The sequence below is a fragment of the Bubalus bubalis genome, chromosome 1, assembly GCF_019923935.1.
Source record: "Bubalus bubalis isolate 160015118507 breed Murrah chromosome 1, NDDB_SH_1, whole genome shotgun sequence".
In the NCBI taxonomy this organism is placed as follows: Eukaryota; Metazoa; Chordata; class Mammalia; order Artiodactyla; family Bovidae; genus Bubalus; species Bubalus bubalis.
The window spans coordinates 28,634,673-28,659,859 of record NC_059157.1 but is presented as its reverse complement, the minus strand read 5'-3'; the positions used below and the strand labels follow the sequence as shown (position 1 = coordinate 28,659,859).

Here is a 25,187-nt window from a genome sequence, read left to right as displayed (position 1 = left end):
CAACGTGGTGAGTGGTTTAAAGAAAATGAAAAGACTTGTGCTCAAGTAAAACCATCCTCACTTGAGAAGTAAAGCTGTTATAATGCAGGCAATCAACAAGATTTCCCATGCATTGTAAATACTGCTGCAGTGAATATTTGGGTGCAGTGTGTTTTTGAATTATAGTTTTCACTCAGTATATGGCCGCTACACCAACTTACATTCCCACCAACAGGGTAGGAGGGTGGTGTTTTCTCCACACCCTCTCCAGCATTTATTGTCTGTAGGTTTTTTGACGATAACCATTCTGACCAGTGTGACATAATACCTCATTGTAGGTTTGATTTGCATTTCCAGTTATAAAAATAAAAAACTGTCTACACCTTGGGATCTATAAACTCTGCCCTTTTCCAAGTGACGTGGGGGCAAAGTCACTAAAATCTTTTTAAAATTAGTTTTTACTGCAGTATAGTTGTCTTACAATGTTGTGTTAGTTTCAACTGCCTGGCAAAGTGAATCAGCTCTATGTATACAAATAAACTTCTTTGAACCTTGTTTTCAATATAAATTAAAAAGGCGGGAAATATTACACGTGCGAGTACACAGACTGGGAGGCAGGTTACTGGTGTGTGGTTCTAATATTATTGTCCATCAATAGATATCTGCACTCCATATCCCAGTGACTAAAAAATCTAAAGACATTGAAGCACTGGCATCATGGTTGTTAGTATTTTTAGACAACTAGCTATAGTATTCTTGCCCCCTAACATCGCAATTTCTTGCTCTATTTCTGCAGCTCAATGACAGAAGTTCAGAATTATTCCTGGCACCTTCTTGGAAGTATTTCTGAGTATTAAAAAGCAGAGATATCACATTGCTGACAAAGGTCCATCTAGTCAAAGCTATGGTTTTTCCAGGAGTTATGTACAGATATGAGAGCTGGACCATAAAGGCTCAGCACTGAAGAATTGATGCTTTTGAACTGTGGTTTTGGAGAAGACTCTTGAGAGTCCCTTGGACTGCAAGGAGATCCAACCAGTCCATCCTAAAGATCAGTCCTGGGTGTTCATTGGAGGGAGTGATGTTGAAGCTGAAACTCCAATACTTTGGCCACCTGATGTGAAGAGCTTACTCGTTTGAAAAGACCCTGATGCTGGGAAAGATTGAAAGCGGGAGGAGAAGGGGATGACAGATGATGAGATGGTTGGATGGCATCACTGATTCAATGGACATGAGTTTGAGCAAACTTCAAGAGATAGTGAAGGATAGGGAAGCTTGGTGTGCTGTAGTCCATGGGATCACAAAGAGTCAGACACAACTGAGCCAGTGAGTGAAAAATGCTCTAAGAAACTGCCCATCCTCACCCCATAAGCCTTTTCTAGGGGAGCAGTAAATGCCTACAGCTTTCTCATACTCACAATCTCCCAACCACACTTACTACCTTTGTGGTCCCTTGGGAAGACTTTGCTTCCTGGACCATGGTAGATCCCTGCCCCATTATTCACTTCACTCTTTGGCATACTATGGCATTCTGATGTAGCTTTTTTCTACAATCCAGATTCCAGAAAATAGAGATTTCCCAAGGGCCATTTCTCTTAGCTCTTATTGCTGTGCATATTCCAAATAGCAAAATTATCTCTGTGCAAATATCAGACATCTTTCTATGTGTGTATAGCATCTTAGAAATGCAAAAAGTGAATGGTCAGAGTTTTTAAAAGAGCAACTAAAATGAAAACAAGTTATTAAAGTCTGGTTGGAATTATGAAAGAGACCTGCAGAGGAAATTCTATTTCAAGGGGCTGCTGAGCCTCGATTCTTAGAGCCCTGGAAATGCACGTGTTTTCTGATTCCTCTGAATACATCTGCTCTGCCCCCTACCTGCACCCCACACTCTGAGCTGGACAGGCAGCTGCTGACTCAGTCCTCAACTGGCTGCACGTGGTGGGAGGAATGTTAATTATTGCCTGTAATCTACACATTATCCTGGAGAAAATAACAAGGTAACTACCCGTGTTTAAGAAATACATTTATGGAGGTGAGTGCTGCAGTCAAGGGAATGGGCGTTTTGCAGGCAAGTATTTAGGCAGGAATGTGAACCCTTTTCTCTCACCCCCTACACAGGCACCCGAGACAGAGATTCATCAAGCCAGAGAATGTCAAGGCCATGTTCTTATGCTGAAGGGATCTTAGCAAGTATCTGTTCCTTTCCCAGGTAAGGAATCTGAGGCTTGAAAAGACTTAAGTTTAACAGCAATAGTAAAAGTTTAATGGAGGAGCAAAAGAAAAGAAAAAAAGCTCTGAAATTACCTTAAGGAGAGTTCTTCCTTAACATCATTTATTAGTTTTAATACTCCATTGACATTAACTTATATTTGTCTTTTTCTTCCGGTTCTTTGATATGTGACACAGGAGAAGATTCCATTCCCTGTATCTCCTAGGTGCTGAAATACAGCTCCCTGTGTGCATTCTCCGTTCTCAGGGATAGCTGATCCTATCCTTGTAGTCCTGAGCTTTTTAGCTTTCCTTACCACTCCAGTGTTCTTGCCTGGAGCATCCCAGGGATGGTGGAGCCTGGTGGGCTGCCGTCTATGGGGTCACACAGAGCTGGACACGACTAAACGACTTAGCAGCAGCAAGACATGGTAAATTAGGGGACAAAAGGAACTCCTTCTATTTGACAGCAGCACTTGGGGGAGGCTGAACCTGTACCTCTGACTCAAAGCTGAGTTATTATAAGAAAAACAGAAAAGGAAAGAAGAAGGTTTGCATTTCCCAGTGTTGAAGAAAGACAGTTTGTCAGGATGAGAGGCAGACACAGCAACATGTAGCGACTTGCTCTTCTCTTTGACGACGGAGAGGGTGAGGGCTTACCCGTGCTGTCTTCAAGGCATGACCTGGAATACAGAGTGACCTGGTGTTTCTGGAATGCAATTCTATCTGAAAGGCCAAGAAAAGATGATAGGTTTTCAAGGCACATTTGGGTGTTCTCAGGCTCTCCTTCTATAACCCAAATGGAGATGTTCCTGAAAAGCTGTCTACAGAGATAAAGAAATCTGGTTAAAATTCCATTATGTTTTTCTCTGGCCGGCACTCTATAATTGGAGATGTCTTCAGAACAGAAACAGATCGTTGCTTTGTGTGGGGGAAGGAAAAAGCACACATCACATTGCGGAGAATAGAAACGGAGAACTTTGCCACTCCCCAGTTAAGGAACACGTCACTCGCACCTGCAGAGTTCCGGCTGCCTGTGCCTCCTTCATCAAGTCAGTTCTGTTTTGCTGCCACCAGAGACATCTTCCTAAATTGATCTGATCCTGCATCAATTCTCAAAATCCTTTGGGTTGCTTTTTTCTTATTAGAAAATTCAAATTTAGTTCTGTTATCTCATCTCCCTTCCCTTTCTATTGTCAAAATGTCTTTTCCCTAGTAAGTCTCATTAAAAAAAAAAAACCTATTTTTAATTCCATGGAGTGGGGCAGGGGAGGTGCAACACAATTTTTTTCTTTTGTCCAGACCGTTCTATCCATTCTTCAAAGTTCTTTCCATCCTCCAAGGTCTAGTTGATCTGCTAGCTCTCTCAACAAATAGATCTGTAATTTTCTTGCCTGAAATGAATGTGCCCATCCAGTCTGGATCCACCTCTTAGGTGTGGGACACGCACAGTCACACATGGCCCCAAGCTCAGAAGTGACCAGTGCCAGCTTCATACTCTGCTCTTGAAATTTGAACTAGGGCCTCTGCGTTCTCATTCTGCTCTGGACTTGAAAGTTAAACAACCAGCCTTCTTCCTGAACTCCTGAAGTTAATTTAACAACGCTATGTTTCTGCTCTAACAGTTATCATCCACACTGTTGTTCTGAGCTGCTTCTGTGCATATTTACCCCCACTAGAGAAGGAGCTCTGGAGAGTCAAAGATCTCCTTTGCTGTGTTTACCTGGAAGAGCAGTTTCCACAGAGTGAAGACGTTGATGAGAAGGCAAGAAGACTGCTCAGAACTCTTCAGGAAAGAATGAATCCAACCAACATCTACAGAGAATAAAGGTAAAAAGTTTTGCAAACTTAAATGCACCAATCACTTGTGCTTTGTACTGTTACAAGGAAACCCAATCTGATCCTTACAACATGAAGACTAGGTACTACTAGGCGTGATTTCTCCAGATGAGGAAACTGGGGCTTAAAGAGGGAAGGAGGCAGAGGTCACTCCAGAAGTGACAGAGGGACTCCCCTGGTGGTTCAGTGGTTAAGACTCCACACTTCCACTGCAGATGGAACCCAGACCTGGGTTCCATCTCTGGTCAGAGATCTAAGATCTCACATGCTGTGTGGTATGGCTAAAAAATAAAAAATGTGGCCAGATCAAGAGAGTCAGGTGTGGCTCATATAAAGTCAATGAGCCTATGTTCTTAACTCCTAGAGGACTGTGAAAGTTTCAAGCAATTAAAAAAAAAAAAAATCTAAGTAATTCTTTCTAGAACTAAGGCCAAAGCAACAAAATTGGTCTCTCAAGTAGTCCCAGCCCTGAGTTTATAAAATCTGCCTACAGACACACAGATTTAAGTTGCTGAACGAGTTTCTTATAAGAAAGCATTTTTTAGTTTACACAAGCATTTTGCTATCTGCAGCCCCTCAGATAATTCCTTCAACAAACATACTGTCTTTGTACTTTAACGTCGTTCTTGTGTTGGTTGCTCAGTTGTGTCAGACTCTTTGCAACCCCATGAACTGTAGCCTACCAGGCTCGTTAGTCCATGGAATTCTCCAGGCAAGAATACTGGAGTGGTTGGCCATTTTCTTCTCAGGGAATCTTCCCAAACCAGGGATCGAACCCAGGTCTCTTGCATTGCAGGCAGATTCCTTACTGTCTGAGCTACCAGGGAAGCCCACTTACCTTTTGGTAATAAAATTCCATATGTAGAGAGAAAAAGTGTTTCAGAACAGGAATACAGAAAATCTAAGGAGAAATGAATATTACCAAATCAACTGAGCAAGCAAATACAGCGAGAAGTCAAACCCATGTCAGCTATCATACCAAGGAAGGCCATGGTTTTCCAGCAGTCACAGGCATAACAAATTCAGGGAAACTGACTACTGAGAGTTAGTGTAAAAAGACATTTTATTGAGTTGAGTCAATTAGCAGTTTTAACTCACTGATTATTAAATTATCTTTCATATAATAAACAAACTCTGTTTTGCCTCTTAATCCAAATTTAAACCATGGATGAGATGCATACAGTGCCTTGAATGTATTACTTGAGGTAATATATGGTGGTAAAGAATGGTAAAGAATCTGCCTGCCAAGCAGGAGACCTGGTTTGATCCCTGGATCAGGAAGATTCCTTGGAGAAGGAAATGGCAACCCCTTCCATTATTCTTGCTTCGGATATCCCATGGACAGAGGAGCCTGGTGGGCTACAGTCCATGGGGGTTGTAAAAGAGCTGGACATGACCTAGTGACCAAACTTATCCTCATGTGTTTAAGAATTTGCATTAAACACATCAGGATATTTCCAAACACAATATGCATATGCCATAGCTTTGGATATGTATTAATTTCTTTAGCACAAGGTTTTCAGTAAAAACCTCATAGCATTTGTCTTCCCATTTTTAAGTCACTAAAATCTCCAAATTATTTTTACAGCTGTTGTCCACCCCAGTCTTTTTCAATAAAAGATACAGATTTTGCTGCCTCATTCTGGAGGTACAATTATTACCATGTCCTGAGCTTCCTGGGGCTTTGTTTTCAAAGTTATTGTTTTAATTCTTAAGTAAATTGGTTTTCTCCTCCTGGTCTCCAGAAGGCATAATATAAAGAAATAGAAGTTTGGCTTCTACTCGAACAGGAGTAAATGCTATGCTAATACAGCATGTGTCCACCTTCATAATGCTGCTTTAAGCTATCTAGAGGCATCTTTATTTCTCAATCCATGAATATCAAAGTTCGTTTTACAAAGTAATTTCTAAGTAACTCTAGAAACACATGTATCATGTTCCCATTTGGTCCTTGTTGGATATCTTTTTAATTCTAGTTTTGGAAACTTAAAATCACGTGTGAAGTGAAGTGACGTTCCCAGTCGTGTCTGACTCTTTGCAACCCCATGGATTGTAGCCTACCAGGCTTCTCAGTCCATGGAATTTTTCAAGCAAGAATACTGGAGTGGGTTGCTATTTCCTTCTCCAGGGGATCTTCCTGACCCAGGGATCAAACCCGGGTCTTCCGCATTGCAGGCAGACGCTTTACCATCTGAGCCACCAGGGAAGCCAAGGGCTGATAATGGGTCGACCTGTTTCTTACGTCATATAAATGCTGATTTTGTTTGCAGTGGAGAATTTACAAGTAGTTATCAGATCTCTTTCTCACCCAAGTCTTGAGTTAGGATGTTTATCATTTTTCTAGCCAACTAATCATTTAGAAATAAAGCTTTTTAAACTACAAAAATGAAATTTACTGGACTTTCACCCACGATAGTGAACAGGTCACAAGGCACCAGTGAAAACTGCCATATAAAGAACAACTGTAAGTGTTGCATATATTTTGATTAATGCCAAACCAGTTCTGATCCAACCTATATTCACGTTTTAAGATGACAATAAAATGTTCAGAGATCTATTTCTCAATCAGTCACTGGGTAACTCATCTGTAACCCAGCCAATATGGGATATGAAGGAAATCTGTTGTAGCAAATGAGAATAATACCTGAGATTCTTTAGACCCAGAAATGAAGAAACAATAACAACAATTGTACATGTATTGTAAAAACCATTCCAAGAAAGAAGAGAACTCACATTTTACTCAACATTCACCTAGTATTCTTCTAGGTGTTGCAGATGTTAAATAATTTAACCTTCACAGAACTAACGAGCAGGAATTCTTTGTTTTCTTGGCAGATAAAGAAACTGAGGACAGTAAGTCTGTTTTATCTAATTCTAAAACTTAACTTTGTTTCACCACACAATGGCAAGGATCATTTTGATCTTAAAATTGCTTCAAGATTTTTGGCATGTTGATCTTTACCTTCCTAAGTAAATGGAAAAATCTGATATTCTGTACATGTTCATCCCCACATAGCAGATAATAAAAGGCTTTAATTTGTCTATGAATTCCTTAATGGCAACATTTATAATAATAGTCTGGATGTAAGGAGGGATAACTCTTTTCAGCGCTCTGTGCAAAAATCCAGACAAGGATTTCTCTTCCATTTCTAATTCTTCATCTGTATGTGATATTTAAATTGAAGTCATCAGCAGATCATAGTGGAAATCAGTTTGTGCCACAAGGCAAAATCAATTGACCATATTAGAAGAAAGGTTAATAGTCACCTTCACTAACACAGCTTTGGTACCAGGTTTATTATCACCCTTGAAATAGAACCTGCACGATCAATATCAAATATCAGAACATAACACACACTCGACGGGGAACCCATAAAAGAAAGCAGAGGAGGCAATGGCTCCACAGTTAGAAAAAACCACAGTTTTGATCGTGCATGGAAAACATCAAATTAAACCTGGTACTTGGTATTGACTCAGCATACCAGCTTCTCCCAGTGTTCCAGCTGAAGTTTAATCTTGGGCTAACTACCCGAAGTGAGGCCTCTGCTCCTGTGGCACCATTGCTGGAAGTACAGAATTAAACAGGTGCCAGCTTCAGGGCAGGCTTATGATTAGTTTCTTCAAATGTGCAAAAATAATGCATATAGGAGAGCACTCATCAACAGCTTATCATTCAAAACAAAATCAAGGAGAATGAGGTTTTCAAAATTTCTCCTTTTCCTATGATTTGATCTCAGATTTGATGAAAAGTTTGTTTTAGAAGGATATTTTTTTTTTTCCTTTGCTCCCAGCTTGGTCTTCAGTCCTCTGTCAAAGTCTTGTACTCATCCACTTCCTTATCCCTTTCATTTTTGCACAGCTCTGTATTACTGAGGCCACAGAGATCTGCTTTCATGACATCCAGACTGAGGCCATGATAGACTTCTCTCTGTGTGCAGAGAGGCTGGAAGCAGAGAACGTAATGTTGAAAGGGTCAAAGTGATCAGGGTGAGCTAGAGAAGGTGGCCAACTTACTTACGGCCACCAGACCTCAGGTGTACCCTGGAAATCCAGGAGATAATATCATTGCACAGATGCCAAGAAATAGTGCATTCTCATACCATCGAGGGTCATTACTTCACCTTGTGGTTGGTGTCAAGAATGTTTATTTTAGGTGCATAAGGTTGACACATTCTACAGGATTTGAGGAAGGCAGACTTGTTGAATGAATGGATAAGAAAGACAGTGAATTCCGCAGATAAAGGCAGATGTCTACAGAAAGCACTGAGAGAATCTTCTATCACTAAATACATATTAAAAAAAAAAAAAAAGCTCAGCGAAACCTGAGCAACCAAACAGAGCTGATATTTCCTAATAACTATGTACTTGGCACCATGCCAGGTACTTGACATGTCTGATTTATTTAAACACCAGCCACCATCCTGGTAAATATCTTCTGGTGGCCAGACTTGAAGATGATTCCCCCGTGATCCTCACCTCCCGGTATTGGTGTCTCTGTGCAGTCTTGTCTTACAGTGAACAGGGCTGACCTGTGTAACTGGTAGGATACTGCAGAAAGGATGGTGTGTGGCTTTCGAGGCTAGGTGACACAAACCACGTGGCTTCTGCCTTGCCCACTCTTGGGTCGCTCTGAAGGAAGCCAGCTCCATGTCATTAGGACACTCCAGGCAGTTCTGTGAAAAGGACCACAAACTGAGGAACTGAGGCTTCCGATCAACAACCTGCATTATTTGCCCACAATGCAGAAATAAGCCCAGAAATAAAGCTTCAGCCCTAGTTAAGCCTCCGATGAATGCAGCTCTAGCCAGTTTCCTAAGTGCAACCTCATGAGAGCCTTTGGCTAGTAGACCCTGGTGCTACGAACCCAGTGAAGCTAATTCCAGATTCCTGGCACCTAAAAATTATATGAAATAATACACTTTTATTGTTTTTTATGGTTATATGCCACTAAATTGGGGGGCCATTTATTATACAGCAGTAGATAGCCAGTAAAACCTTTATTACTCTCAATTTACAGATGAAGAAATGAAAACTATGAGAGCTACAGTTACAAAATGCTAGTACTTTTCTTTTTTCAGTATATGCCAATAAAGACAGATCATAGACTGGATAAAATATGACATGGGAGCCAAGGAAGAGAGTAATCAGGAATGGACCAAGAGGCAAAGTTCACTTATTTATTTATTCATTCATTCAACAAATAAATTCTTGAGAATCTACTATCTGCCAGACACTGTTCTGAGCCATGAAGATTCTGCTATGATCAACATCAAGGAGATCCCCTGACTGCTGTCTTGAAGCTTACGTTCTAGTGATGAGTGAGTATGTAAAAGAATACACCAAAAGGTAAATTACGAGGTACAATAGGAATGGAAGGAGAAGCAGGTCTAGGGAAGAACAAGACCATGAGAAAGGCAGTCTGCCATTGTTTCCTTCCTGAGTTGTGGCTTCTTATGACAAAGTCCTGTATTTCTCAACCCAGGGATCGAACCCAGGTCTCCCACGTTGCAGGTGGATTCTTTACTGTCTGAGCCACCAGGGAAGCCCCTTATCTGAGGTGGCCTGAGTGTACTGCTCTGCTCTGTGACATGACACATGTTAGACGTGGGTCATTTTTCTCTTTTGTATGCTCGTGTATCCCATGTACCTAGAGCTGAGCCTGGCTCTTAATAGGTGTTTAGTAAATATTTATTGCAATGATTTAATGTCTTAGAAGAATAAAATTTTTAGGGAATTTAGTTGCCTAATAAGCTGTTTTAGGTTGAGCATGTTACTTAAGACAGAGTGAATTCTGCCAGTGTAACTCCTCTTCCATTTTCAATAGAACAAAACTCATTGTGTAATAAATATGATTTTCCTCCTGGTAGCCATGCCAGAAATTAATTTGAGTGTGCAAGATCTTACAATCTAAACCTAATGCCGTCAACATGCAGTCAGGATTCTAGGATCCTCCTAGAAATCAAAATACAATTCCTCAGAATGTGAGTCTACACTTAGAGGTAAACCAGGATGTATGGTGTATGCCTACATTGCAAGGAGATGGGGGACTCAGACTTTGAATGCAGGTGTAACCAGAGCCTTCTTAGAATTAGAAATCATGGGATTAGAGTGGCTTCAGTCCTGGAAACATCATGGGAGTGGATTTTGCAACAGCAACTGCAAGGTGAATCCTTGGAAATCAGGATGAAAAAGCTTTCCTTCCCTTAGAGAGACTGATTCAGAAACCTGATTAGGTGTATGGATGTGTGCTCATAAGTGGGTTTGTATGTGTACATATGTGATTATATGCCTTTGTTTTTTGAAACAGAGGTGTGTGGTGAACACCTTATTAGAACAAGTAGGTGGATAAAGTATGACACAGCAGCCAAGGTAAAAACCAGGGAAGTGAAGCAGAAGAGCTTAGACTTAATTTTGTGCATTTAACACATGACTTGTTTTGTTTAGGAGTGTTTATGAATTTGCCTGTACATTTATTATACAAAGTGGTAATTACTTGCATACATAGGTTATATAGTGCTCAAATATGCGTGGTTTATACATATTTAAATATGTCAAATCTTTGAGTGAAAATACTGGAATACTAAATATTTATACTTCTAATTGTATTAGAGTGGGGTATATCTGTGTCTGTCTGTGGTTGGCAGAACAATGGCCTCTTAGAAAAATGCCCTGACTTAATACTTGCAACCTTTGCATATGTTAAATTACTTGGTGAAAGAGGAGAGTGAAAAAGTTGGCTTAAAGCTCAACATTTGGAAAACTAGGATCATGGCATCTGGTCCCATCACTCCATGGCAAATAGGTGGGGAAACAGTGACTGACTTTATTTTTTTGGGCTCCAGAATCACTGCAGATGGTGATTGCAGCCATGAAATTAGAAGATGCTTACTCCTTAAGCATCTTACTCCTTAAGGAAAGTTATGACCAACCTAGACAGCATATTAAAAAGCAGACACATTACTTTGTCATCAAAGGTCCATCTAGTCAAGGCTGTGGTTTTTCCAGTGGTCATGTACGGATGTGAGAGTTGGACTGTAAAGAAAGCTGAGTGCCGAAGAATTGATGGTTTTGAACTGTGGTGTTGGAGAAGACTCTTGAGAGTCCCTTGGACTGCAAGGAGATCCAACCAGTCCATCCTAAAGGAGATCAGTCCTGGGTGTTCATTGGAAGGACTGATGTTGAAGCTGAAACTCCAATACTTCAGCCACCTGATGCAAAGAGTTGACTCATTGGAAAAGACCCTGATGCTGGGAAAGATTGAGGGCAGGAGGATAAGGGGACGACAGAGAATGAGATGGCTAGATGGCATCACTGACTTGATGGACATGGGTTTGGGTGGACTCTGCAAGTTGGTGATGGACAGGGAGGCCTGGCGTGCTGCGGTTCATGGGGTCGCAAAGAGTCAGTCATGACTGAGCGACTGAACTGAACTGAAATGGGAATTAAGGTAGCAGATGAAGTCATATTTGCTAATCTGCTGGTTTTGAGATAGATTATCCTGGATTGTCCATTTGGGGTCAGTGTAATCACCAAGGTCCATAATATAGAGGAAGGCAGAAGAGTCAGTGTCAGAGGAATAGGTTATGAGTGGACTGGCCATTGCTTGCTTTGTAGATGGAGGGGAGCCAAGCCATAAGGACAGCTTGCAGAAGCTGGAAAAGGCAAGGAGACGGATTCTCCTCCAGACCCTCCAGAGAGGAGCGAAATCCTTCCAACACTTTGTCTCTAGCCCAGAAAAACCATTTCAGACTTCTGACCTCCAGAACTCTTAATACAATAGTTGTATGCTGTGAACCACCAAGCTTGTGGTAACTTTCTATAGCAGCAATGGAAAAGTAACTCAATGCTATATGCATTTGTAAATTTTATGAAAACACACATGATTTCAAAAAGTGAAAGATTCAGGAGTTGCCTTGGCTTATAGACTGAAAAGTTCCATCTGGAAGTCAGATCCCAGGAATAGTCCTTTTACTCCAACCAGCATCATAATCGATAATCCTTAACGTTATCTCGTGTGTACTTGTTGACACCTTGCAAAGCTGCACACCATGCCATATATTTCCTAAACAGCAGCATTTAGAGCAATCGTTTCCATTTAAATGCTGCTTTCTACAACCATCTGTGTCTTTTTTCTTTCTTTAATGCATTTTAATTAAAGGTAAGAAGAGAATAAAAAAGATGAGAGAACTAACGCAGCTGCAGTGTGTAGGTGTAAGATATTGCCGCCCTAAGCCTTATGCTCAGTTTGAAGGTAGAAACACAGTGATTATAGATACATTTCTACATGAAATTCTACATAAATCCTTGCTTTGAACATGAGACTTTATGGAAGGCAATCCGACACTGCATCTTTGTGAATGCACACTGATATTTTTTATGCCTAATTAATTCTAATGATGGAAATCTATATTGTAAGTACTCATTCAACAGAAAGGTATTTTTTGAAATATAAATAATTGCACAAATAATTGTTGGGTAAATCCTTGCAGTTACTAATAACTGTGCCAATTTTGAACATAGTATTTTAGCATACAGAATTACTTGCCCTTGCCAGGCAGTAAGAAAAATTGCAAAATCAAACAGTCAGTGTGAGAATTTAAAGCCATACAAAGGAGAGTTAATTTAAATATGGCTTCCTTCAGGGACTCTGCTGTATTTAGACCAGCTGAAATGTGCTTTAAAAAAGGAAACTCGCTTTATCATTAGCATAAGTAAAACAAGTCTGCCTCAAAAACATTCTACTGTGAAAGGTCTGTAGGTCACCCACTGTCTCCAGTAGATGGTGGTGTCTCTTATCACCATTTAGATGATCACAAGTGATACTGAAATCTGTTAAAATATATCACCAGTAAAATGTAGAAGTCAATAGCAAAACTAGAATAAATAGTATCTTGTTTCCTACATCATTAAACTAACATAAAAGACTGTAGGAATCTCAGTTACTGCTGGTGTATTACTGTCATTCATTATTAATGGTAATAATTTTCTTGCCTTATAACTAGTAGCTGGTTTTGTCTTTTAAAACAAAGTAAGCCCCATGGCTCTCTATCTACTCGGTGTTCAACTCTACTATTTCCTGATGTTCTAGCCTCTTTCTTTTGTAAATTCTACTTAAGCCTTTCAATATCTTTATGGAAATTAATATCTTACCAAATAGAATTGAGGGAATTATTTTTATTTATCCCATAAATTTGTACACATACAAAGCTAAAACAAACATACTCATTTCAGTTAAATTATTTAACAGTCAAAAGGGAGTTAATACATGAACTTGATATTAAGAATAAAACTATTTCTAGCGAGAGAAACTTGAATTTCAATCCTGCTCCATTCCTATGTAGTCTTGTGGTCTATGACAAGTTACTTATTGTATTTGAACCTCAGGGTTTTTGTTGCTGTCGTTAAAAAAGTTAAAATCTTCCCCTACCTTGTTGTATTAAATATGTTCATCTAAATTAGGTACACTATATTGCCTATCTAAAATATCCTACCTCTGACCCCCTTCTTTCCCACCAGAACCCTGATTTGGTTCAGGTTACTTTGATCTTAGGGCACAGAGGTATGTTCAAGAAGTAGGCATAACCTCCACTGGACAATGAGATAAAACAGGAAGACTTCTAGGGCCTCCCTGCAAAGATAGAAGGGGGCGAGGAGACTCTTCTATGGTGTCACCTGCTGGGTACCTTTGTGCACTATTGCATGGAAATACGGTACTTAGGGTTGCTCCCCCATCTAGTGACGGACAAGTCCTCATGGCTGCTGGACTGATGGGACAATCCAGAGCACCCCAGTGCCAGGATGAGCCCATACCATCTTATAGGCTAGCCTCACACTGACTAAGGCGCATCTCATTTCTCTTAGAAATGAGAGACACACCAAGCACCTTCAGGCCCAGCAACAGAGCTAGGGAATGTATAATCACGTGAGCTGTCGACTCCCTCCTGTCCCCTGGCTGGCTCTGAACAAAACCAGAAATAGAAAAGACAGGACTTACTCACTGTCACATAGTATGTCATCATTGTGTCATCTATTTTAGAACATTTCAACTCTTTGTCAGATTTTCCAAATGTTTATCTTTTTTGGGTTTTTCCCATCCACATTTTTAGAATTTTTATATTTTTTGGTGGATGTCTATTTTTGAAAAAAGCACATCTTTGATTACCTTGGATAATTAGAAATAAAAATAACATTGAAAAGAAATTACAGTGTACCTAAGAATAGGCAAGGATTGTGGCACTTGTTAAATATTATGATGATGGGTAGTATTATGATTTTGTTAGGTGATGTTAGGAGGGAACAATATTAGATCCTATTATTTTGCAAATGGGAAATTTGCTCAGAGTTACAAATCAGTAAGAAGCAAAGTTAGGATATACCTTGGTTCTGCCCTTTTTTCTGTATTGTGCAACTCCGTATAGGCCAGTACTTACCACATTGGGTGGAAGATAAAGTAAAAACAGAGAAAGGGGGGAAAAACCCTACAGTTTAAATCCAATCAAATATTTGATTTTTAATCAAAGAGATTCAAAAGAGGTCAAGAACAGACATTCACTGGATTGCTGCCAAAGTAACTGATCCTATTTTTTTATTCTTCTTAAGCCTGTGCATTTTAAACACCCAGTGAAAGAGAAGTTTAGTGATATACTGGCATGAAAATAGAAAACATTCAAGATCTAATATATTTACCTTTAGATAGAAAATATGGGCAACAATTATTGGCTTCATGTCTACTATGAACCAGGTATATTGTTAACAAGAGGATGAACATATGGTGCTTGCCTTTACTTGAGCATATCATGTCCCTACATTGTGAAGTATAATTTTTCACAGTATTTTGAAACAGGTGAAATAGGTATTAACACCAGAAAATATATATTTGGGATCAATTCTCACTTGGTAACACTGACAATTAAGGCATGAGATAATTAATGATTTTAGAAGAATAATCAATGTTTAGTTTTAAAGGATTTTCGAGTAAAGACTATTTTAGGCTTTAAAAATTATTGTTTAAATTTTTAAAATTAAATGTGAACAGTGTGTGTATGCTTGTAGTTTTAGGATTATATGATTTTTGAATAGCCCCAATAACCAAAAATCAATCTCAGTTGATTTTAAATATTTGGCATAGTTTTTAGAGCAGCCAGTCATTTCATGACTTCATAAAATGGAAGTCATCAGTTTTCAGTAGCATGGTTCCAGGTCTGCAGTGTACATCTAAATTGTATTCACCCATGATTTACTATGTAAGTTTGATTAACTTAAGTGTGTGGTACATTTTTTTTGTTAAAGTAAAGGCAACAAATTAGTGTTCTAAGTAGAAGGGGAAATAGAATTAGAGGAAGCAACCCAAATATCCAAGGTTATCTGGGCTGTTTTTAAATGCTTTTTTTCTTCTGTTTAAGTGAAATCTCGTTTCTATAATTGAATTTAAAAATCTTGTACCTAAATAATTAAGTTTCCCCCAGTTTGTATGTTCCTTTAGTAACATCTAAATGTTAGTGTTTTATATATATATATATATATATAGAGTCAATGGGTGGTGTGAAAGTCTTTTAGAGCAAGTAAGATTTATGCTTTTAATCCCCTCCCTCATCCCATCAGATTTTGTTGCCATAATATGAAAGTAGAATTTCAGATTGCTCGAATTTTTTTATACTGCTCTTTTTCTACTTCTGGAGGATGAACTTGCATCATTTTTTTGCTTTTTATGAACTCTCTGAACATTTTAAACATAAAAATAAACAGACCGTTTATAATCAGAAAAAAACTTCTTCAGTTTTGAAAACAATCATTTTATTAAAACTTATCAGAGTGATGTAGAACACTTATCCTTTTAATGTGGAGACACATTATTCATTGAGGATGACTTGTTAGGGAAAATTAAGTCCATTATCCTCTAGGGTTAACCACAGTGTTGTACTGGGTAGATCAGTGGATAAACTCTCACACCCTGGCATGGAAACTCTCAAGCTCTGCCACCTGTTATCTGTTTTACCTGGGGCAAAACAGATACTCAGTGCTTTTTCTCCTTAGCTTCCTCTTCTGTAAATGGTTATAAAAATAGTAGCTACGTGGTAGAGTCGGTGTGAGGATTCAGTGCATTAATCTATGCAAAGCCCATAGAACAAAACCTGACATTGTATCATGCTATATTCAATGTCATTAAGACCCTGATGCTGGGAAAGATTGAGGGCAGGAGGAGAAGGGGATGACAGAGGATGAGATGGTTGGATGGCATCACTGACTCGATGGACATGGGTTTGGGTGAACTCCGGGAGTTGGTGATGGACAGGGAAGCCTGGCGTGCTGCAGTTCATGGGTTCGCAAAGAGTCGGACATGACTAAGCGACTGAACTGAACTGATGAGCCATAATAGAGTATGAGGCTTCTTGGTGGTGCAGTGGTAAAGAATCCACCTACAATTCAAGAAAAGAAAGAAAGAAAGAAAGTCGCTCAGTCATGTCCGACTCTTTGTGATCCCATGGACTGTAGCTACCAGGCTCTTCCATCCATGGGATTTTCAAGGCAAGAATACTGGAGTGGGTTGCCATTTCCTTCTTCAATGCAATGCAAGAAACACAAGTTCAATTCCTGGTCAGGAAGACCCACTGGAGAAGAGAATGGCAACCTATTCTAGTACTCTTGCTTGGGAAATCCCATGGACAGAGGATCCAGGTGGGCTACAATCCATGGGGCTGCAAAAGAGTCAGACACAACTTAGTGACTAAACAACAACAATAGAGTATGAAACACTCTTGAAAAATTAAATCCAAAAAAAGGTTATTCCAGAAATATTATGAATACTTGAAAACATTCTGTGGCATTTTCTCAGTCCCTCTTCTCTGTGGGATCACACAGCTCCAGAAGAGAGGGCAATTGAGTGTTTGCCCTAAGGATGAGGATGGATAATGCCAATGGATCCATGAACACCAGAAACGTGCAGATAACTTAGGGGAAAGGAAATACAAATGGCCAATTAACAATGAAAAGTCTTCAACCTTAACAATAACCAAGGAACTGCAAATTAAAATAAGGACAAGATATGATCCACTTATCAAATTAGCAAAGATTATCAAATAACATCTAAAATCCAAGGTTTCAAGGGTCAGAAGCATATTTTTATACTCCATTGATGAGAGAAAAAGTTAATCAGCCCTTTGAGACCTATTTAGCAATATACTGCTAAATAGGCTTTCTGGTGGCTCATATGGTAAAGAATCCACCTGCAATGAAGGAGACCTGGGTTCGATCCCTGTGTTGGGAAGATTCCCTGGAGAAAGGAATGATGACCCACTCCAGTATTCTTGCCTGATTCCAGGGACAGAGGAGCCTGGCTGGCTACAGCCCATGGGGTTGCATGGAGTTGGACAGGACTGAGCAACTAACCCTAGGAATAGAGGAAACATTTAAATGCTCATAACTTGTGAATGACTTCTCTGGTGGCTCAGAGGGTAAAGTGTCTGCTTGCAATGTGGGAGACCTGGGTTCAATCCCTGGGTCGGGAAGATCCCCTGGAGAAGGAAATGGCAACCCACTCCAGCACTCTTGCCTGAAAAATTCCATGGACAGAGAAGCCTGGTAGGCTACAGTCTACGGGGTCGCAAAGAGTCAGACACGACTGATCAACTTCACTTTAACCTGTGAATTAACAGTGCTCTTTTTGGGGACTTATGCTAAGGAAATAAGAAAGATATTCACACCAGCAATACTTACAACACTAAAAACTTGAAATAATCTAAATTTCTAACAAGATGTGATTAGTTTAATAAGTTGGAGTACAACCACATGATGGATATGGTACAGTGATTGTGATGATTTTCATAAGTAGTTTGTAAAGGCTGGAATTAGACTAGGAGTGCTACATAATCAATACTGATTAAGTTCCCTCTAGGTGCAGGGGACTCCATGGTTGTTGGCTCCTGGGTTTACTTGCCCTGTTCATTATCCATGCTGCTCCTAGTTAACTAGTAACTTTGAGTCATAAAACTGAGCATGATCTACTCAATCCTTTTTCCCTTCGGGTATCTGGCTGCTGGAAGACTTCTGTTTTCTTGTTTCTTCCCAGTAACAGAATCTTTCTCCAGAGTCCTGTTCTTTCCAGCCACATGAAAAAGCCTGTTTTATCCAGTACTGTCCAAGACAGGATTCTCAGTCTGCCTACCTCTGTGACTCAGTCGAAAGATTATGCGGCTATCATACCAAGCCACATACCAAAGCTCAGCTTTTATTAATAAAAAGGTACGTTGATTTCCTATCTCCCAGTCCTGTTTCCTATCTTTTTCAAAAACTTTGTGGGGAAGAAAAATGTTACCTTCCAGGGGACTCTCTACACTCTCCTATATTGAAATTTCATAACGACTTCCATCAAAATGTAGAAATTATTTTAAATCACAAACACTTTTTAATGTCATGGTTTCTGTGGATGAGGAAATTTAAAGTGAAAGTGAAGTAGCTCAGTCATGTCCAACTCTTCGTGACTGTAGCCCAGCAGGTTCCGCTGGCCATGGGATTTTCCAGGCAAGAATACTGGAGTGGGTTGCCATTTCCTTCTCCAGGGGATCTTCCCAACCCAGGGATTGAACCAAGATCTCCTGCATTGCAGGCAAACTACCATCTGAGCTACCAGAGAATCCCTGTGGATGAGGAATCCAGGCACAGTTAATCTGAATGCCAATGCGACAAAGTCTCTCAAAAGGTTGCAATCCATTTGAACTGCATCTGCGGTCTTATGTGATGGTTCAACAGGTGAGAATTCATTTTCAAGCTCATTCATGTTGTCATCAGAATTCAGTATCTTGTTGGCTGTTGGCAAGAGGTCTCCCTCAGCTCCTTGCCACAAGGAACCTCACCTAACAGCTCACATGTGGCAGGCAGCTGGCTTGGCTCAAAGTTTAAGGAGAGAGCAAGAGAGTGGTCCCACACAGAAGCCACAGTCTCTTTGTAACCAGTTCTCGGAAGTAGCATCCTGATTACTTTTTGCTATATTCTTTTCTCTGGCAGTGAGTCATGGTCCACACTCAAAGGTAGGAGATTACACAGGATGCAAATACCCAGAGGCTAGGATCACTGCAGACCATTTTAGAGGCTGTCCACGCCCCAAACTAACATTCACATACCATCAGCCAAGCACATAGATTATCTCGCTTAATCTTTTTAACAGCCCAACGAGGCAGTTATGTGATTAGCCTATTTTTAAAATCAGGAAGCTGAGGCTCAAAGATGTTAAGTATGTGACTTAAGAGCTCACATTTCAGTAAGTGGCAGATCAGGGATTGGAACTGTGGCTGTCTGCTTTCAGATTGTATTCATTTAACTACTTAGAAACTATTAAGGAAAAACAAACTGCAGGCATAGGAGTTACATTTCATGCTCTTATTTGTGTTAAAAAAAAATACACAGAAAAGGGTGGAAAAAAACATGTTAAAATGTTTTTAAAAAACCATTTAACTTTTGGGTGAAGGGATTATGAATGGCTATTTTTAAATGTCAATATTTATTTTCCAATGCTTATACTGCCCTTAAATTTACCTAATGTAGGGGAAAGCCATGAAAAAAACCAAAAGCTATCTCTGTTCTAGTGGGGTTTGCATTGATGCACTAAGGGTGAAGCAGAGGGATCGTTCATCCTGAATGCAGGTAATAAAGGGTGCACTGTCTGTAGAGAATTAAAAAACAAACAAACAAACCACCGAAAGTCAATCATTTTTAATATCACTCAATTCTGAACAATTTCAGTGACTCTTTCTTCCTGGAGCATACTGCTGCCACCACCACTTCCCTCTTACCCATTTTATTAGTCTGGGGAGAAAGAAATAAACACACAATTAAGTTACACACAATTAAGTCAGATAGAGGTAAGTTTTACAAAAAATAAAGCAGGGCCAAAGGGGAGAGCAGATAATGGGAAAGGCTACATTTTAGCATAGGCAGTCAATGAAGACCTTCTCCAAAGGTAATATATAGAGACCTGAATAAGTTGAGGGATTATGGCATCCCACTCCAGTACTCTTGCCTGGAAAATCCCATGGACGGAGGAGCCTGGTAGGCTGCAGTCCATGGGGTCTCTAAGAGTCGGACATGACTGAAAGACTTCACTTTCACTTTTCGCTTTCATGCATTGGAGAAGGAAATGGCAACCCACTCCAGTGTTCTTGCCTGGAGAATCCCAGGGACGGGGGAACCTGGTGGGCTGCCGTCTATGGGGTCGCACAGAGTCGGACACGACTGAAGTGATTTAGCAGCAGCAGCAGCAGCAGCATTGTTTTTATAATCAGAGAAATAGAGAAAACACTGGCTGCTGTTGTTCAGTTACTAGGTTGTGTCCAGCTCTTTGTGACTGCGCCATGTCAGAAATCCCCGTCCTTTGCTATCCCCTGGATTTTGCTCAGATTCACGTCCATGGAGTTGGTGATGCCATCCAGCCATCGTATTGTCTATCACCCTCTTCTCCTCCTGTCCTCAGTCTTTCCCAGCATCAGGGTCTCTTCCAGTGAGTAGGCTCTTTGCATCAGGTAGCCAAAGCATTGGAGCTTCAGCTTCAGTATCAGTCCTTCCAATGAATATCAGGGTTGATTTCCTTTAGGATTGATGTTGCTGTCCTACAATCTGTGGAAATTTTACCATCCATTCATTTCTACACTCAGTCCCTTAATTATTTCAGTTAATCCATTTTTATGGAATGCCTACTATGTGGCAAGAACTCTGCTAGACATGGGGAATTTAAGAATGAGTATAACAAATATGGTTTCTTCACCCACTAGTTTCGGAATAGAGTGGGGAGCACAGTTCATCAGTGGGTGACTGAGAGATATACACTGATGAATGAACACACACACACACACAAAACAACAAAAAAAAGATGTCCTTTTCATCATAGGGGACTGGAATGCAAAACTAGGAAGTCAAGAGATACCTGGAGTAACAGGCAACTTTGGCCTTGGAGTGCAGAATGAAACAGGGCAAAGGCTAAAAGAGTTTTGCAAAGAGAACACACCAGTCATAGCAAACACCCTCTTCCAACAACACAAGAAAAGACTCTACACATGGACATCACCAGATGGTCAACACCAAAATCAGATTGATTATTTTCTTTGCAGCCAAAGATGCAGAAGCTCTACACAGTCAGCAAAAACAAGACTGGGAGATGACCCTGGCTCAAATCATGAACTCCTTATTGCAAAATTCAGACTTAAACTGAAGACAGTAGGGAAAATTACTAGACCATTCAGGTATGACCTATATCAAATCCCTTATAATTATACAGTGGAAGTGACAAATTCAACTGTGGAAGATTCAAGGGATTAGATCTGATAAAGTGCCTAATGAACTATGGATGGAGGTTTGTGACACTGTATAGGAGGCAGTGATCAAGACCATCCCCAAGAAAAAGAAATGCGAAAAGGCAAAATGATTGTCTGAGGAGGCCTTACAAATAGCTGAGAAAGGAAGAGAAGCAAAAGGCAATGGAGAAAAGGAAAGATATACCCATCTGAATGCAGAGTTCCAAAGAATAGCAAGGAGAGATAAGAAAGCCTTCCTCAGTGATCAGTGCAAAGAAATAGAGGGAAATGATAGAATGCGAAAGACTAGAGATCTCTTTAAGAAAATTAGAGATACCAAGGGAACATTTCATGCAAAAATGGGCACAATAAAGGACAGAAACAGTATGGACCTAACAGAAGCAGAAGACATTAAGAAGAGGTGGCAAGAATATACAGAAGAACTGTACAAAAAAGATCTTCATGACCCAGATAACAACAGTGGTGTGATCACTCCCCTAGAGCCAGAGGTCCTGGAATGCGATGTCAAGTGGGTCTTAGTAAGCATCACTACAAACAAAGCTAGTGGAGGTGATAGAATTCCAGTCGAGCTATTTCAAATCCTAAAAGATGATGCTGTGAAAGTGCTGTACTCAATATGCCAGCAAATTTGGAAAACTCAGCAGTGGCCACAGGACTAGAAAAGATAAGTTTTCATTCCAATCCCAAAGAAAAGCAATGCCAAAGAATGCTCAAACTGCTGCACAATTGCACTCATCTCACACACTAGTAAAGTAATGCTCAAAATTCTCCAAGCCAGGCTTCAACAGTACGTGAACCGTGAACTTCCAGATGTTCAAACTGGTTTTAGAAAAGGCAGAGGAACCAGAGATCAAATTGCCAACATCTGTTGGATCATAGAGAAAGCAAGAGAGTTCCAGAAAAACATCTACTTCTGTTTTATTGACTATGCCAAAGTTTTTGACTGTGTGGATCACAACAGACTGTGGAAAATTCTTAAAGAGATGGGAATACTAGACCACCTGACCGGCCTCCTGATAAATCTGTATGAGGGTTAAAAAGCAACAGTTAGAACCTGACATGGAGCAATGGACTGGTTCCAGATTGGGTAAGGAGTACGTCAAGGCCGTATATTGTCACCCTGCTTATTTAACTTATATGAAGAGTACATAATGCAAAATGCTGGGCTGGATGAAGCACAAGCTGGAATCAAGACTTCCAGCAGAAATATAAAAGACCTCCTATATGCAAATGACATCACCCTTATGGCAGAAGTGAAGAGGAACTGAAGAGCCTCTTGCTGAAGGTGAAAGAGGAGAGTGAAAAATCTGGCTTAAAACTCAACATTTAAAAAATGAAGATCATGGTATCTGGTCCCATCATTTCATGGCAAATAGATGGGGTAAAAATGGACACAGTGAGATATTTTATTTTGGGGAACTCCAAAATCACTGCAGATGGTGACTGCAGCCATGAAATTAAAAGACACTTCTCCTTGGAAGAAAAGCTATGACCAACCTTGACAGCATATTAAAAACCTTACCAACAAAGGTCTGCCTAGTCAAAGCTATGGTTTTTCCAGTAGTCATGTATGGATTTGAGAATTGGACCATAAAAAAAATTGAGTGCTGAAGAATTGATGCTTTTGAACTGTGGTGTTAGAGAAGACTCTTGAGAGTCCCTTGGATTGCAAGGATATCAAACCTGTCAATCCTAAAGGAAATCAGTTCTGAATATTCATTGGAAGGACTGATGCTGAAGGTGAAGCTCCAGTACTTTGGCCACCTGATGCGAAGAGCCGACTCATTGGAAAAGACCCTGGTGCTGGGAAAGATTGAAAGCAGGAGGAGAAGGGGATGACAGAGGATGAGATGGTTGGATGGATGGTTGGATGACTTGATGGACATGAGTTTGAGTAGGCTTTGGGAGTTGGTGATGGACAGGGAAGCCTGGCGTGCTGAAGTACATGGGGTCACAAAGATTCGGACATGACTGAGCAACTGAACTGAGCTGAACCAGGTATGTCTTGACTTCCTATTTTTGCATTCCAGTCCCCTATAATTAAAAGGACATCTTTTGGGGGTGTTAGTTCTAGAAGGTCTTGAAGTTCTAGAAGGTCTAAGTTTTTAAAGCACTTTTATATGGTTTCATTATTTTTATCCCCATGACAAGCTGGTGAGGTTGTCAGAACATACGTCAATCAATTCCCGTGCTTTATCTATGGAAACACAGTGTCAGTCATGCTAATTCAGTTCAGTTCAGTTGCTCTGTTGTGTCTGACTCTTTGTGACCCCATGGACTGCAACACACCAGGCTTCCCTGTCCATCACCAATCCCCGGAGCTTACCCAAACTCATGTCCATTGAGTCAGTGATGCCATCCAACCATCTCATCTTCTGTTGTCCCCTTCTCCTCCTGCCCTCAATCTTTCCCAGCATCAGGGTCTTTTCAAATGAGTCAGTTCTTTGCATCAGGTGGCCAAAGTATTGGAGTTTCAGTTTCAGCAGCAGTCCTTCCAGTGAATATTCAGGACTGATTTCCTTTAGGATGGACTGGTTGGATCTCCTTGCAGTCCAAGGGACTCTCAAAAGCCTTCTCCAACACCACAGTTCAAAAGCATCAATTCTTCGGCGCTCAGCTTTCTTTATAGTCCAACTCTCACATCCATACATGACTACTGGAAAAACCATAGCTTTGACTAGATGAACCTTTGCTGGTGAAGTAATGTCTCTACTTTTTAATATGCTGTCTAGGTTGGTCATAGCTTTCCTTCTAAGGAGCAAGCGTCTTTTAATTTCATGGCTGCAGTCACCATCTGCAGTGATTTTGGAGCCCCCCAAAATAAAGTCTGCCACTGTTTTCATTGTTTCCCCATCTATTTGCCATGAAGTGATGGGACTGGATGCCATGATCTTAGTTTTCTAAATGTTGAGTTTTAAACAAACGTTTTCACTCTCCTCTTTTACTTTCATCAAGAGGGTCTTTAGCTCTTCTTCGATTTCTGCCATCATGCTATGTAGAAAATATCAAGAGACCCAGATCTCTTGAGTATGGTGCCAGTGCATTTTTAATATCACGCTACATCTCCCAGTCTCCTAAATCCACTAGGTGTAATGATGGAGTTCATAGCTTTAAAAAAGGGTTGAAGACAGTGAAAATACACCAAGGGCAAGGTTTGGCTCTCTTACATCTTGAGGCCCGGTCAGATGTTTTCTTTACAGTCATGGAAAGGAAATTAAATATAATATACAAAGTATGCTTATAAAGTCCACTTGCAATGTCTTTTACGTGAATGGAAGAACACTGTAAATACCTGTCTGCTCTTAAACCTTTTTTCACTGGTCTGCCTTCTCAGTACAGTTCCCCTAAACCAGCTCTGTTCATGGAGTTCACTAGACAGCAAGGAGGTGAAACCAGTCAACCTAAAGGAAATCAGCACTGAATATTCATTGGAAGGATTGATGCTGAAGCTGAAAGTCCAATACTTTGGCCACCTGATGTGAAGAGTCAACTCACGGGAAAAAACTCTGATGCTGGGAAAGATTGAAGGCAAGAGGAAAAGGGGATGATGGAGGATGAAATGGTTGGATGGCATCACCAACTAGCTGGATATGAGTTTAAGCAAACTCCTGGAGGTGGTGAAGGACAGGGAAGCCTGCCGTGCTACAGTCCATGGGGTTGCAAAGTCGGACACGACTGAGTGACTGAACAACAACAAACCAGTTCTGGATGTCAGAGCTTCTGGAATTCTGATACCCTCTGGCTCTGAATAGACCTCTGTGCCCCACCATGCATCTTGCTCAGTAATATGAGCAGCACAGTTTAGACAGCATCTGCAGTTTGATGGGAAAAGGAAATGGCAACCCACTCCAGTGTTCT

The 25,187-nt window shown here is 40.4% G+C and overlaps 1 long non-coding RNA gene across 2 annotated transcripts; it reads left to right on the top strand.

Annotated features, from left to right (window-relative positions):
* Nucleotides 1-1,184: 1,184 nt before the first annotated feature.
* LOC102390065 lies at nt 1,185-19,138 on the top strand. Of its 2 annotated transcripts, XR_006549080.2 has the most exons (4): nt 1,185-2,191; nt 3,870-4,020; nt 18,095-18,267; nt 18,632-19,138. It is a non-coding gene; the product is annotated as an uncharacterized LOC102390065 (long non-coding RNA). The 2 variants fall into 2 exon arrangements; XR_006549081.2 differs by lacking the exons at nt 18,095-18,267; nt 18,632-19,138 and adding an exon at nt 9,108-9,469.
* The last annotated feature ends 6,049 nt before the right edge of the window (nt 19,139-25,187 follow it).